Genomic DNA, 14,948 nt, shown 5'->3' with positions numbered 1-14,948 from the left:
TGGGTCATAGGGCAGTTCTATTTTCAACATTTTGAGGAACCTCCATGTTGTTTTCCAGAGTGGCTGCACTAGCTTGCATTCCCACCAACAGTGTAGGAGGGTTCCCCTTTCTCCGCATCCTCGCCAGCATCTGTCATTTCCTGACTTGTTGATTTTAGCCATTCTGATTGGTGTGAGGTGATATCTCATTGTGGTTTTGATTTGTATTTCCCTGATGCCGAGTGATATGGAGCACTTTTTCATGTGTCTGTTGGCCATCTGGATGTCTTCTTTGCAGAAATGTCTGTTCATGTCCTCTGCCCATATCTTCATTGGATTATTTGTTCTTTGGGTGTTGAGTTTGCTAAGTTCTTTATAGATTCTGGACACTAGTCCTTTATCTGATATGTCGTTTGCAAATATCTTCTCCCATTCTGTCAGTTGTCTTTTGATTTTGTTAACTGTTTCCTTTGCTGTGCAAAAGCTTTTGATCGTGATGAAATCCCAATAGTTCATTTTTGCCCTTGCTTCCCTTGCCTTTGGCGTTGTTCCTAGGAAGATGTTGCTGCGGCAGAGGTCGAAGAGGTTGCTGCCCGTGTTCTCCTCAAGGATTTTGATGGATTCCTTTCGCACATTGAGGTCCTTCATCCATTTTGAGTCTATTTTTGTGTGTGGTGTAAGGAAATGGTCCAATTTCATTTTTCTGCATGTGGCTGTCCAATTTTCCCAGCACCATTTATTGAAGAGGCTGTCTTTTTTCCATTGGACATTCTTTCCTGCTTTGTCGAAGATTAGTTGACCATAGATTTGAGGGTCTATTTCTGGGCTCTCTATTCTGTTCCATTGATCTATGTGTCTGTTTTTGTGCCAGTACCATGCTGTCTTGATGATGACAGCTTTGTAATAGAGCTTGTCCACTCTTTTCTTGAACAGACTAAAATATGTTGAACCACCATCTACAACAGAGCAATAATACAAAGGAGTAGTGGCCAGGAAAAGGCTTAGAGCAGAACTGGGTCTGATTCTGGAGCTTCGGGTGCACGCATGAGCCCACAGTCTAATCCTAGTTTTAAAAGCACAAAGGCAGAGATAATCCTGGGGCCCTGAAAACTCTTCCAGCAGAGTATCTGTGGGCTTGCACTGCAGAAAGCTGTGGTTTGCAGCAGCACAAGTAGAAGTGGATACTGTTTGTCTTGCAGAGTTTATTAAAGAGTCCAGACTCTGAATTATCTGCTTTGGGCCAGAGGTTTGGCTGCTGCTATTTTTGCCCTAATCCTCTGAAGAGACATGGAAAGGCCCCAGAGTGAAAAACAACAACAATAACAACAACAACAACAACAACAAAACAACCAAAAAACCCTCAGAAATCTGGTTTTCACTAAGCCCATACCCAAGATAGGGGGTGGGACAACTCTGAACAGACAGGATTCCCTGAGAAACGGAGCAAAAGTCCCCTTCCCCAGAAGGGAGTCTGGAAGAAAAGGTGGATGACAATCCTTTGGATCCTATAAGATTGCAAAATTCCAGCACAAGGGGAAAATTGTATATTGAGCTCCAGGTGGGTCCTCACAACTTATATATTTTTCAAATATAATTTTCCTTTCTTTTTCTTTCTTTTTCTTTTTTTTTTCTTTCCTTATGCCATTTTCCACTGCTCTATTCCTTATATCTTATCCTCATTTTAACTAGATGTCTATTATACCAACTCATTTTTTCATAGGTCCTTTTTTTAAAAAAAAATTATTTATTTTTTTCAGCATAACAGTATTCGTTGTTTTTGCACCACACCCAGTGCTCCATGCAATCCATGCCCTCTCTAATACCCACCACCTGGCTCCCCGAATCTCGCAACCCCCACCCCTTCAAAACCCTCAGATTGTTTTTCAGAGTCCATAGTCTCTCATGGTTCACCTCCCCTTCCAATTTCCCTCAACTCCCTTCTCCTCTCCATCTCCCCTTGTCCTCCATGCTATTTGTTATGCTCCACAAATAAGTGAAACCACATGATAATTCGCCCTCTCTGCTTGACTTATTTTACTCAGCATAATCTCTTCCAGTCCCGTCCATGTTGCTACAAAAGCTGGGTATTCATCCTTTCTGATGGAGGCATAACACTCCATCGTGTATATGGACTACATCGTCTTTATCCATTCATCCATTGAAGGGCATCTTGGTTCTTTCCACAGTTTGGCGACCGTGGCCATTGCTGCTATAAAAATTGGGGTACATATGGCCCTTCTTTTCACTGCATCTGTATCTTTGGGGTAAATACAGTACAGACAAAACATTGATATCCAGGATCTATAAAGAACTCCTCAAACTCAACACACACAAAACAATCATATAAAAAAATGGGCAGGAGATATGAACAGACACTTCTCCAATGAAGACATACAAATGGCTATCAGACACATGAAACAATGTTCATCATCACTAGCTATCAGGGAGATTCAAATTAAAACCACATTGAGATACCACCTTACACCAGTTAGAATGGCCAAAATTAGCAAGATAGGAAACAACATGTGTTGGAGAGGATGTGGAGAAAGGGGAACCCTCCTATACTGCTGGTGGGACTGCAAGTTGGTACAGCCACTTTGGAAAACAGTGTGGAGATTCCTCAAGAAATTAAAAATAGAGCTTCCCTATGACCCTGCAATTGCACTCATAGGTCTTTTTTAACTTATATTTTACCACACCTATATTTTTTATAAGTACATGCTTTATTTTAACCCATTTTTCACTCTATTCAGTTTTACCTTTTTATGTATACAAGGTTTACTTTCCTAATAATTTTGGGATATAGTGTCCTCTAACACACAGACCAAAATACACCCAGGAACAACTGAAACATAGCCCTCCTTTCCTTCCCATTTTTAAATTTTATTTATTTTCTATTATATATGTTTATATAATGTGTATTATTTTATTTATTATTAAAATGTTTATTATTTTAAATATTTTAAAATAAAAATGTTCAATATTTATTATTAAATATTAAAAATAATATACATGTATTATTTTTAAAAATAATTTTAAATTTTATTCTTATATTTCATTTGGCTTTGTTTTTTTGGTGGTGGCATCTAACCATGCCAGATTTTGCTAGGATGCATCAAACTTGGGTGTAATCGATATTTTGGACTCTGTCCATTCGCTCAACCATCCATTGACAGAATGACTAAAAGGAGGAACTCCCAACAAAGAAAAGAACCAGAGACAATGTCTTCTGCCACAGAACTAATGGATAGGGATATAAGCAAGATGCCAGAGATAGACTTCAGGATAGCAATCACAAAGTCAATAGCTAGGCTTGAAAAAAGCTTTAGTGAAAATATATAATCTCTAAGGGCAGAAATGAGTTCTAGTCAGACTGAACTTAAAAATGCTATGAATGAGATGCAGTTTAAACTGGATAATCTAAAATCTAGGGTAAATGAGGTAGAAGAATGAATTAGTGACCTAGAAGATAAGATGATAGTAAAGAAGAGAAGATGATAGAAAAGAAAAGAAGAAGAAAAGATGATAAAAAAAGAAGTCTCCCTGAAGGAGACAGGGATAGACAGCTACTGACACTTGAAAATAGACTTGGAGAAATCAAAGATTCAATGAAATGCTCCAATGTCAGAATTACTGGGATCTCCAGGGTGGTAGAAAGAGAGAGAGAACAGAAGGCATATTTGAAAAAAATCATATCTAAGAACTTCCCTAATCTGGAGAAGGAAATAAGCATTCAAGTCCAAGAAGCAGAGAGGACCCCTTCCAAAATCAATAAAAATAGATCAACATCCCAACATATAATAGTGAAGCTTGCAGATCTCAGAGCCAAGGAAACCATCCTGAGAACAGGTAGGGAGAAGAGTTTTCTTACCTGCAGAGGGAGAAACATCACAATAACATCAGACTTGTCCACAGGGACCTGGCAAACCATAAAGGGCTGGCAGGACATATTTAGGGTAATGAATGGAAAGAATACTTTACCCAGCAAGACTGTCATTCAGAATGGAAGGAGAGATAAAAAGCTTTCAGGACAGGCAGAAACTGAAAGAATATGTGACCACCAAACCAGCTCCCCAAGAAATATTAAGAGGAATTCTGTAAATGAAGAGAAACCCCAAGATTCACGTAGACAAGAAAGAAACAGAAAACCTACAGAAACAGAGAACTTATAGGCAATATAATGGCAATAAACTGATACCTTTTATAGCTACTATGAATGTAAATAGGCTAAATGCTCCCATGAAAAGAAATAAGGTTTCAGACTGGATAAAGAAGGAGGACCCATCCATATGCTGTCTATAAGAGACACATTTTGAACCTCAAGACACCTCCATATTGAAAGTAATGGGATAGAGAATGATTTACCATGCTAGTGAACCTCAAAAGAAAGCTGGGGTAGCAATGGTCATATCAGATAAATTAGATTTTAAAACAAAAACTGTAGTAAGAGATGTAGAGAGAGACTATATCATAATTAAAGGGTCTATCCATGAAGAAGATCTAACAATTGTAAATATCTATGCCCCCCAACATGGGAGCAACTAATTATATAAACCAATTAATAAACAAAATAAAGAAACATATAGATGATAGTACATTAATAATAGGAGACCCCAACACTCCACTCACAGCAAGGGACAGATCATCTAAGCAGAGGATCAACAAAGAAACAAGGGCCTTGAATGAAACATTGGACCAGATGGACTTCGTAGCTATATAGAGAACATTCCATCCTAAAACAATAGAATACTCATTTTTCTTGAGTGCACATGGAACTTTCTCCAGAATAGACCACATGCTGAGTTACAAATCAGGTCTCAACTAATACCAAAAGATTGAGATTATCCCCTGCATATTTTCAGACCACAGTGCTTTGAAACTGGAACTCAACCACAAAAAGAAATTTGGAGCTCAAACAGTTGGAAGTTAAAGAGCATCTTGCTAAAGAATGAATGGGTCAACCAGGAAATTAAAGAACTTAAACAATTCATGGAAACTAGTGAGAATGAAAACACATCAGTCCAAAACTTACGGGATAGTGCAAAGGTAGTCTTAATAGAGAAATATATAATCATCTAAGCCTCTATCAAAAAATTAGGAAAAAAAAACTGAATGCACAAGCTAACATTACACTTTAAGGACCTGGAGAAAGAACAGCAAATAAAACTAAACCAAGCGAGAGAAAAGAAATAATAAAGATTAGAGGAGAGATCAGTGAAATAGAAACCAGAAAAAGAGTAGAACCTAACAACAAAACTAGAAACTGGTTCTTTGAAAGAATTAATAAGATCAGCAAACCACTGGCCAGACTTATCCAAAAGAAAAAGGAAAGGACTAAAATAAATAAAATCATGAATGAAAGGGAAGAGATCACAGCTAACACCAAACAAATAGAAACAATTGTCAGAAATTATTACCAGCAACTATAGGACAAAAATTAAGCAATCTATAAGAAATGGATGCATTCCTGGGAACTTATAAACTACAAAAACTGAAACAGGAAGAAATAGACAATCTGAACAGACACATAACCAGCAAGGAAATTGAAGTAGTAATCAAAAATTTACCAAAAAAACAAGAGTCCAGGGTCAGATGGCTTCCCAGGGGAATTCTACCAAACCTTTAAAGAAGAAATACCCATTCTCCTGAAGCTGTTTCAAAAAATAGAAATGGAAGGAAAACTTCCAAACTCCTTCTATGAAGCCAATATTATCCTGATCCCAAACCCAAGACCCCATCAAAAACGAAAATTAGAAACAAACATCCCTGATGAATATGGAAGCAAAAAGGAAAATTAGAAACCAACATCCCTGATGAATATGGAAGCCAAAATACTGAACAAGATCCTAGTCAATAAGATCCAATAGTACATTAAAAGGACTATTCACCAGGACCAGATGGGATTTATTCCTGGGATGCAACAGTGGTTCAATATTTGCAAATCAATCAATGTGATGAAGCACATTAATAAAAGAAAAGACAAGAACAATATGATCCTCTTAATCAATGCAGAGAAAGCATTTGACAAAATACAGCATCCTTTCCTGATTAAAACACTCTGAAGTACAGAGATAGTGGGAACATACTTCAGTGTCATAAAAGCCATCTATGAAAAGCCCACAGTGAATAACAATCTCAATGAGGATAAACTGAGAGCTTTTCACTTAAGGTGAGGAACACAAGGATGCCTACTCTCACCATTATTGTTCAACATAGTACCAGAAGTCCTAGCCTCAGCAATCAGAAAATAACAACAACAAAAAATAAATAAATAAAAGGCATTCAAATTGGCAAAGAAGCAGTCAAACTCTCTTTGCAGAGGACATACTTTTTGTGGAAAACCCAAAAGACTCCACCCCTAAATTATTAGAATTCATGCAATAATTCAGCAACATGACTGAATACAAAATCAATGCACAGAAATCAGTTGTATTTCCTAATTTATCTGGTCCACAGTTTCCTTCAGTGTATAATGTATAACAATGTTGTGTACATTCAAAGAGTCAATGTAATGTATGGAATGCATGTATATGCTACATAGTAATACTGCAAGAAGTGTTATTATTATTTGTTTTGTATATTTCCTCTAAGTCATGAAAGAAGGTGAATTATAAATACATTTCAAACCCCAACTCAAGTTCCTTGTACCCCTGACCTCTCCAGTCCTTGTTGACTTCAACTTTCTTGGGTTTGCTGATGTATATAGCAACTTATATTCTAATAGCATCAGTGTTTACTAACAATTAAATTTACTGATCATTTACTATGTGCCACCCACTTTAGATATATTATGTAATATAATCCTCATGACAATGTTACAAGGAAGGGATATACAGCCATTATGCCCATTTGACCATTAAGAAATTATCAAACTCTGACCTATGTATTATTATCTCCAACTAATATATTATTTGCTATTATGTCTAGGGTGTAGATTATGAACACTTGTACCTTGACAAACCCTTTATCTGCACTAAAATACAGACTGCATCAGTAGTGGACTGAGAATCTTACTCTGTCAATCCCACTGCAAACATCCATGGCTTGATCACTGGCCTTTTCAGGATTTTCCTAGTTTCTCTCATAGTCATATAGTTAGTTTATATTCTCCAGGAACTCTGGCCCTTAAAATTGTTTTAAAGTAGGAAACTCCATTCATTTTATTTAAAGCTTTCAAACCTTCCTAAAATAATAGCTTTGTAAATGGCTTTTAGGTAGCTATTTCACTTAGACAAGATTCTCTTTTCTCCAAATGCAGGACAATAAAAGTTTCCTGCCCCTGTCTGGCAATGGTACTGGTTTCAGATAGCAAAAGGCTTAGGAACAGAATAGTCTCACCACTATTGTGCTCCTTTGGCTGTGTCTGTGCTTTATGTTTCTTTCTGAGGACTGAGCCAAGCAGACATGGTTGTGGATCACTACTTCTTCAGAAAGGTTAGCAACAAGAACTATGGTAAACTGCCTGCTTATGAATATTCCAACTCATTTTCTCCAGAAATGGAGGATGTTACCTGCAAGAAATATTAAAAAATCATTTCAATCTTCATTTTGACCTCATTTGGTAGGATACAAAATGGCAAAGTAACTTGCCTAGGGATAAAGAGACTCACTGTTAATTAGATCTTGAAATGTGGCTAAAAATAAGCATCTCACTCAAATAATCTGTCTGCTTCACCTGTCTGCTTCCCTAACGAGAGAATAAAGTTCTGTGTAAACCTTCCCAAAACCAAGGGCACCAATGGTAAGGGAAGCACAGAGCAGATGAGTTGTGGTTCAGTGAAAAGTAGAGATTGAAATTGAGGAATTTTTAACTACTAACAGCCTTTTCTATTATCCTCTGCTTATAACAGCCATTCTTTGGAGTATAAGCAGGACTTGTGTCCCTTCCCCTACTTATCTCATTTTATGTACCTTCAAGTTCATTTTATGTACCTTCAAGTTTATGTACCTTCAAGTTCAAAACAATAGTTACCTAGGCCTTAGAACACAGCTCTCCCTCTAAATATAGTGGATATTAATTAACTAATTACTGTAATATTTTTCATCCCTTCAATGTATTAAGCATTGCTTTAGATACTGATAAGATGGTATATAGGCAACATGGTCTCTGCACTCATGAAAATTGTAATCTCATACTATATCCACCTTATCTTTTCTACCCAAAGAAATAATATTCATTTATTAATAAGTGTATGGCCCATGGACATTTTAAATCACACTTTTTAAAATTTTCTCAAGATAAATTAGATTGCTTTAAATAATGTATAATATTCCTCCAAAATATGTGTTCTTTTTCTAGAATCACCATACACTAGGTTGACCATACATTCTGATTTGCCAGGAATAGAACTGGATTTCATTTGTTATTGCAATGTAATTAATAATGATACTCCCTTTCACTCTTTAAAATCTCTTAGTTTGGATAACAGCATATGATCACTCTGCCATCTACCCACTCACACAATCTAGGTGATACCTTTTTTTTTTTTTAAAGATTTTATTTATTTATTTGACAGACAGAGATCACAAGTAGGCAGAGAGGCAGGCAGAGAGAGAGAGAGAGAGAGGGAGGAAGCAGGCTCCCTGATGAGCAGAGAGCCTGATGCGGGGCTCGGTCCCAGGATGCTGGGGTCATGACCAGAGCTGAAGGCAGAGGCTTTAACCCACTGAGCCACCCAGGTGCCCCTAGGTGATACCTTTAACATATACACTTATGAATACCCACACATATTCCATAAATTCTATCGTCCTAATTTTTTAAATTTAGCTACTTCTCTCTGCACCTCCTCTATTCTAATTTAGACAACCATCATCTTTATTATTTATTCTTACCAGCCTCTATTGGTTCCCTCTACTTTCAGTTTGCCTATTTGAATAAACATATTTTTCATTAAAGTGATCTTTCTGAATTCCAAATTTGATCTCACTATTCTGTTGCCTAATTCTTCCAAGGATTCACCTGTACCTAAAAATAAAAAGAAAACAAAACTCCCTTACTATAGTATATTAAGTCCTTCTGTCCTATATTTCCAACCCCATTTCTATAACTCTACACTTCACCACAATTCTCCAACCATGCTGAAGTACTCACATTTCCATGAATGTGTGATGTGTTCTGATATACTGATGAACTTGAGTAAATAATTTATGCTCTTGCAATATTCTTTTCCCACTTTTCATGTGATTAATTTTCTTTCAGCTCCTAATTTGGAATTATCTTCTGGAAAGCCTTCCCAGATTTCTCCCCAAGTCTGGCTTAGGTACCTCTCTGTGCCTTTATAAGATCCTGTGCTTCCTTTATCAACTGGATCATGCACTGAATTTTTCTTGATCAAGTGTACATCAAGAGAGATAGAAAAGTTCCTTTCAAGCATTAGATATTCAAAACACATTTGTTTAGTAAATAAATTAAGGAAATGATAGAATTCTAGGTGCAAGATAAAATTAATATTGTTAGAAATTAGCAGTCAGCATCCCTATCCACCTTCCACCCAAATAATAACAGGCGAGCCTACTTAAAAGTTTGTCCTGAAAACTTCCATTTCTAGATGAGATGGACTAAATCTACTCCATCCCATTATTCTAAAATTCCTGGATAAAACATATAAAACAAATGTCAGAAGACTCTATTTCTCTTGACCTCATATTAGAATTCAAATTGGCTATCAGCAAGGCATTAAGTATGGGTTGGTTTGGGTTAAAGAATGCAGAAGAGCTATTCTTAGAGAAGATTTTATCAACTTCCTGTGTGGAAAAGTTCTTCCACCACAAAACTCTAGACCTTTCCCAAGAAATACTATAGTGTCCCCTAACTGAGCCACTTCAATGGAAATCAGCTCATCTGTAGAGACTAGTTCTCAACCCTTCTGGGAAAACAGAGCTCTGCATGGTCTTAGTGGTACAATGGCCAGTATAAGCATACATTTGAGTACCCCAAGCTCCCTTATACATATAAGCAATGGATGGAATGCTGGTTGAAGGATAAATGGACTCCATGATGTCATATTGAACACTTTCACATCAGAAGAAATGGCACTCCACTTGGACAATGCGTGAACCAGAAGGTGTACTTAGCGCAGTGTGACCATATGATTACAGTCTTGCCAACCCATAAACACAACAGAATCATCTAAACTCCAGACATTTTTAAACCCACCATGCTGCTTGAAAGCCACTTGATCTCCAACATATACTATTATTGCAATGGAAACATGAGCCATCTTCCCTTATAAACTGTTTAAGACAAGTGAATTCTATAGTGGTTGCCATAAAAGGAATTTCTGGGTATATACAGCAGATGCCTCTTATAACTATGGCTTTTTTAAATCTAAAATCCTAGCAGAGGACATCAGATATCATGTAGTCATTAGCAAGATCATCACAGGCGAACGTATATCTGTTCCAAGGCTAAAAGTGACCTTAACTATATTTATTCTCAAAGGGAAAGGAATGGATATCAGATGTTTACCTGATTATTGAATGCTTTTTTGATCCATTTCCTGCTGTGTTGATTATTTTTGCTTCAGCAGTATTGCCAGTTTCCTAAAATTGTTTTAAAACCCATGATCTAGCTTCCTGTCAAATCTACAGGCTTCCATTTTTTTTTGCAGCAGTACTCTACCATGCACCTGGTTTCTAAACAGTCACAGTGGGCAACTTCTAATGATTGGACTATGCTCTGTTAGTTTTCCAAGCAATTTCTATTCTGGTGATTATGTGTTGTAAAAAGGTGCTACAATGGACACGAAATGTAGTTAATAAGTACATAGAACTTAATTGGATTCACTTTGTGTGTGATAATGTTCTAAAAGTAGCAATATTACTTAATTGCCCCCCCCCCAGATTAACCCAGTAGGCTTAAAATACTCAGTTTTAAGACAAGTACTACTCCCTAAACAGGATACTATTCTTCGTGGTAAATATAAATATGTAGACTGCATTCAAGAGTGACCTAAAGTGGAGATGTCATGAACTTTGAGAATGGGGTTCCTTTTGGTTTAGTATTAGCAGATGGTGATACTGCTGATGGATGGCGAGGGAGGATAAGTATTCTAGCCTACTAGCTTTCTAGTGTACTGTTCTAAATTTTTCATGAATGCCCAAATTTTGGCAGTTTTCATTAGAGTGGTGGAAGATAAAGGTCTTTTATCTGCTAATTATCTGATCACAACCTAAATAGAAAAACCTGACTCTTCAGTCCCTCTCCTAATGAGTGCAGTTTGGAATCTCATTCTGGAAAATACAGAATCACATGGAGGTTCTCTAAATGTTAGGTAGTCCTAAATAAAGGTTCTGAAGTCATTCCTCTTTTGAGTACATAAAAAACTTCTTATAGCTACTATGTTTTAAAGCATGTTTCATCTTCGTTTTTAATATCTTGAACTGAATGATAATCTGTTTTAGATGAAGAACTGATATCAGCTGGCCAGGTACTGTAATTTATTCTATCATATTACTATATTACATATCAAGTAGGACAGTGAAAATGTTTCCTTGCAAACTTCAGTTCAGTGTTAGCTCCTATTTTTTTATTATGTTCAATTAGCCAATATATTTTTAACATTAAAAGAGCATTGCAAATCAGTATAAGAATTTTTCTAGAAGCTATTCAAAGGACTTTGTTAAAGTTTGCAATTACATTAGCCATTTAGTAATATCTTTCTGTGAAGAAACTTTGCTAAGTTAACCATAACATCCATTGACTGGGTGGAAGGTGAATGGAATATTAGAAATGTATTTCTACACTGTGCTGAATTTCTGTAATTATTATAGATATAGCCCTTATTTTAAAAAGTCAATCCCATACTAAAAACAGGAATGAAAATGAGGTATTTCTAAATATTTTCAAAAGTGGATCACTTTTTTTTTTCTTTTGAACATAATAGGAGGAAGAATTACAACAATTTGTAATTTTGCCTGAAACAGACAAGCCCGTGAATTGTGAATACTTTCAAGCTTGCCTTTGGAATGTGCCTAGAAATGAATTTGGAATTATCATTGTTTTTTTTTTGTTGTTGTTGTTGTTGCTGTAAATTTGATTCTGGAATTGGATTTGGTGGTGTAAACCATTGCTCACAAATGGCCAAAACTCCTTGTCCTAAAGAATTTTGAGATTGGGGAACCCCTAATTGATCTCCCCTTTATGCCTTGGTTCTATTCTCACTTCCAAGTTGAATAATATTTTTAAAAAAATTTTTTATTGTTTTTGTGTAGTTGGTGCACTGATGCTTAATTTCAGTACCCTTTTCTCTCAGTTGTCAAATTTTAATGAAACATGTGCCATTTTCTTTGGTAAGGAAAAATAGGTCTTAATGTCTGCCAGCACACAATTTATATGCTTTATTGGCTCCAGTAACTTTTGAAAAACTTTAAAACAAGAATGAAGAAATATTAACCTAAAAATTAATATATCTATAAAAATCAAACAGTTACTGGAACACTTAAGAAGAAGCAAAGATCACCATTATAGGTAACTAAATAAATAAATACAAAGGAAAACATAAAGATGTATTTTTTAAAGGACTTGTATTCTACAGTATGATTGATTTAAAAGAAAATTGCATAAAACATCTATTACTGGGGCACCTCGGTGGCTCAGTGGGTTAAGCCTCTGCCTTCAGCCCAGGTCATGATCCTGGGGTCCTGGGATCGAGTCCCGCGTTGGGCTCTCTGTTCAGCAGGGAGCCTGCTTCCCTTCCTCTCTCTCTACCTGCCTCTCTGCCTACTTGTGATCTCTGTCTGTCAAATAAATAAATAAAATCTTTAAAAAAAAAAAAAAAAAGAAACTGATGCTTGGTTTTGGCTCAGGTCCTGAACTCAGGATTGTGAGATCGAGTGCCCATCCAGCTCTGCACTCAGCACAGAGTCCATCTGAGACTCTCTCCCTCTCCCTTTGCACCTTCTCCATCTCTAAAATAAATAAATAAATCTTTTAAAAAATAAAGAATAAATAAAACATCTATTACTAATAATTATAAAATTGTGTTGGTAGGTTTATAATGTATAAAGATATACTATGTAGGGCAATGATAGTACAAAAGCAAAGAATGGAACTTTATTGAAGCAAGGTTTTTATACACTATTGAAATCAAATTTACATTAATCTTTGCTAATATTTTTTTTTAAAAAAATGTGATTCATCAGTGCATATAATAACCAGTGCTCATTACATCAAGGCCCTTCTTAATGCCCATCAACCAATTATCCCATCCCCCCACCCAATTCCCCTCCAGCCACTCTCAGTTTGTCTCTTATAGTTGAAGATTTTCTTATGGTTTACCTCTCTCTCTGTTTTTATCATATTTTAATTTTCCTTCCCTTCCCAATGTACAACTGTTTTGTTTGACAAATACCATATGATTTCATTCATACATTAAATTAAAGAAACTAAATTGTTTTAAGGTAAATTGTTAGTTGAAATCCACAAGGAAATTGCTAAGAAAATAAATCTAAAATGGAAGTAAAATAAACAACAAAGGAATTGAAATTGTATACAATAAACTGTTCATGTAACACAGATGAATATAGAAATGGATGACTATGCAATACTGGGTGTTATATGTAAACAATGAATCTTGGAACACTACATCAAAAACTAATGATATATTCTATGGTGACTAAGATAACACAGTAAATTTTTTTAAAGATTTTTCCATTTATTTAACAGAGAGAGATCTCAAGTAGGCAGAGAGACAGGCAGAGAGAGAGGAGGAAGCAGGCTCCCTGCTGAGCAAAGAGCTGGATGTGGGGCTCGATCCCAGGACCCTGGGATCATGACCTGAGCCGAAGGCAGAGGCTTTAACCCACTGAGCCACCCAGGTGCCCCACACAGTAAAAATTTTTAAAAAATAAGTGGATGGCTAGATATCAAAAGAGATTAAGAAAACAAATAGAAAAATAGAAGATCCATAATTACATTATATTTAATAACACTGAATACAAATGGATTAAACACTCCAATAACAAAGCAAAGATTGGTAGAGTGGATTAAAATAAAAACTGTACACAAACATATGTTATCTACAGAGACACACATTAGATTTAAAGATACAAATAGATTGATATTATATAACAATTAAAAGCAATTCAATCAGGGAAACATGGCAATTAAAAGCATACAAATACCTAAGAATACAGCTCTGAAATACATGAGATGAAAATGGATAGAAGTCAAAAAAGAGAGAAATGGACAATTCAGCAATCACAGTTTGAGACTTCAATAGCTTATTTTCAATAATGGGTAAAACAACATGGCAGAATATCAAGCACAGCATTCAAGATTTGAACACTATAAACCAACTAAATCAAATAACAGTAATAGAGTATTCCATCCAATAAAAGCAGAATATATATTCTTATCAAATAAACATGGAACATTCTTCAAGGCAGAACATATATTAAGCCATAAAACCCTTGAAAACTTTAAAAGGATTGATGTTACACAAAGTATATTTTCTGACTATGATGAAATGAAATTGGAAATGAATACAAAGAAGTGCTGTCAGCAAAGTGGTAACAGGGATTTCTAACATTTGTCTCCTCCTAGCAACATCAATTTGAACAAACATTCATAATACCTTCACAAGGACCAAAGATTCAAAGTGAAGGGTTACAACAGCTGAATGAAGCACAGAGATAAGAAAAGACGCATTGAGGAAAGTAGGAATTATAGACTCATACTATTCCCATCACCCCTCCACCAAGAGCCTTAGCAGGCCAGTGCAGAGAGACACCTACCTCACGCAGGAAGGAAAGTGAAGTGAGTGCCCAAATTCAGCACAGATGGTATAGTACCAGGCCAACTCCTGAAGCCTCAGGTGGTTCCCTGAGTGTGCCCACAAAATCAGGCTTCCAGCTCATCCCAGTGTCTTTTGACTTCTGAAGCCTTAGTCAACTCCTGCAACCCCAGGCAGCATATTTGACACTAAGGCACCCAGTGTGATCCTAAAAATCCTGGCCCATATCTTCCA

General features: G+C 36.2%; 1 pseudogene; it reads left to right on the top strand.

Moving 5' to 3' along the window:
- Positions 1–7,383: 7,383 nt before the first annotated feature.
- On the top strand, positions 7,384–10,112 carry LOC131820987 (HUWE1-associated protein modifying stress responses 1-like; annotated as a pseudogene).
- The last annotated feature ends 4,836 nt before the right edge of the window (positions 10,113–14,948 follow it).

Source organism: Mustela lutreola, chromosome X (assembly GCF_030435805.1).
Source record: "Mustela lutreola isolate mMusLut2 chromosome X, mMusLut2.pri, whole genome shotgun sequence".
NCBI lineage: Eukaryota > Metazoa > Chordata > Mammalia > Carnivora > Mustelidae > Mustela > Mustela lutreola.
This window is presented reverse-complemented; position numbering and strand designations above follow the sequence as displayed.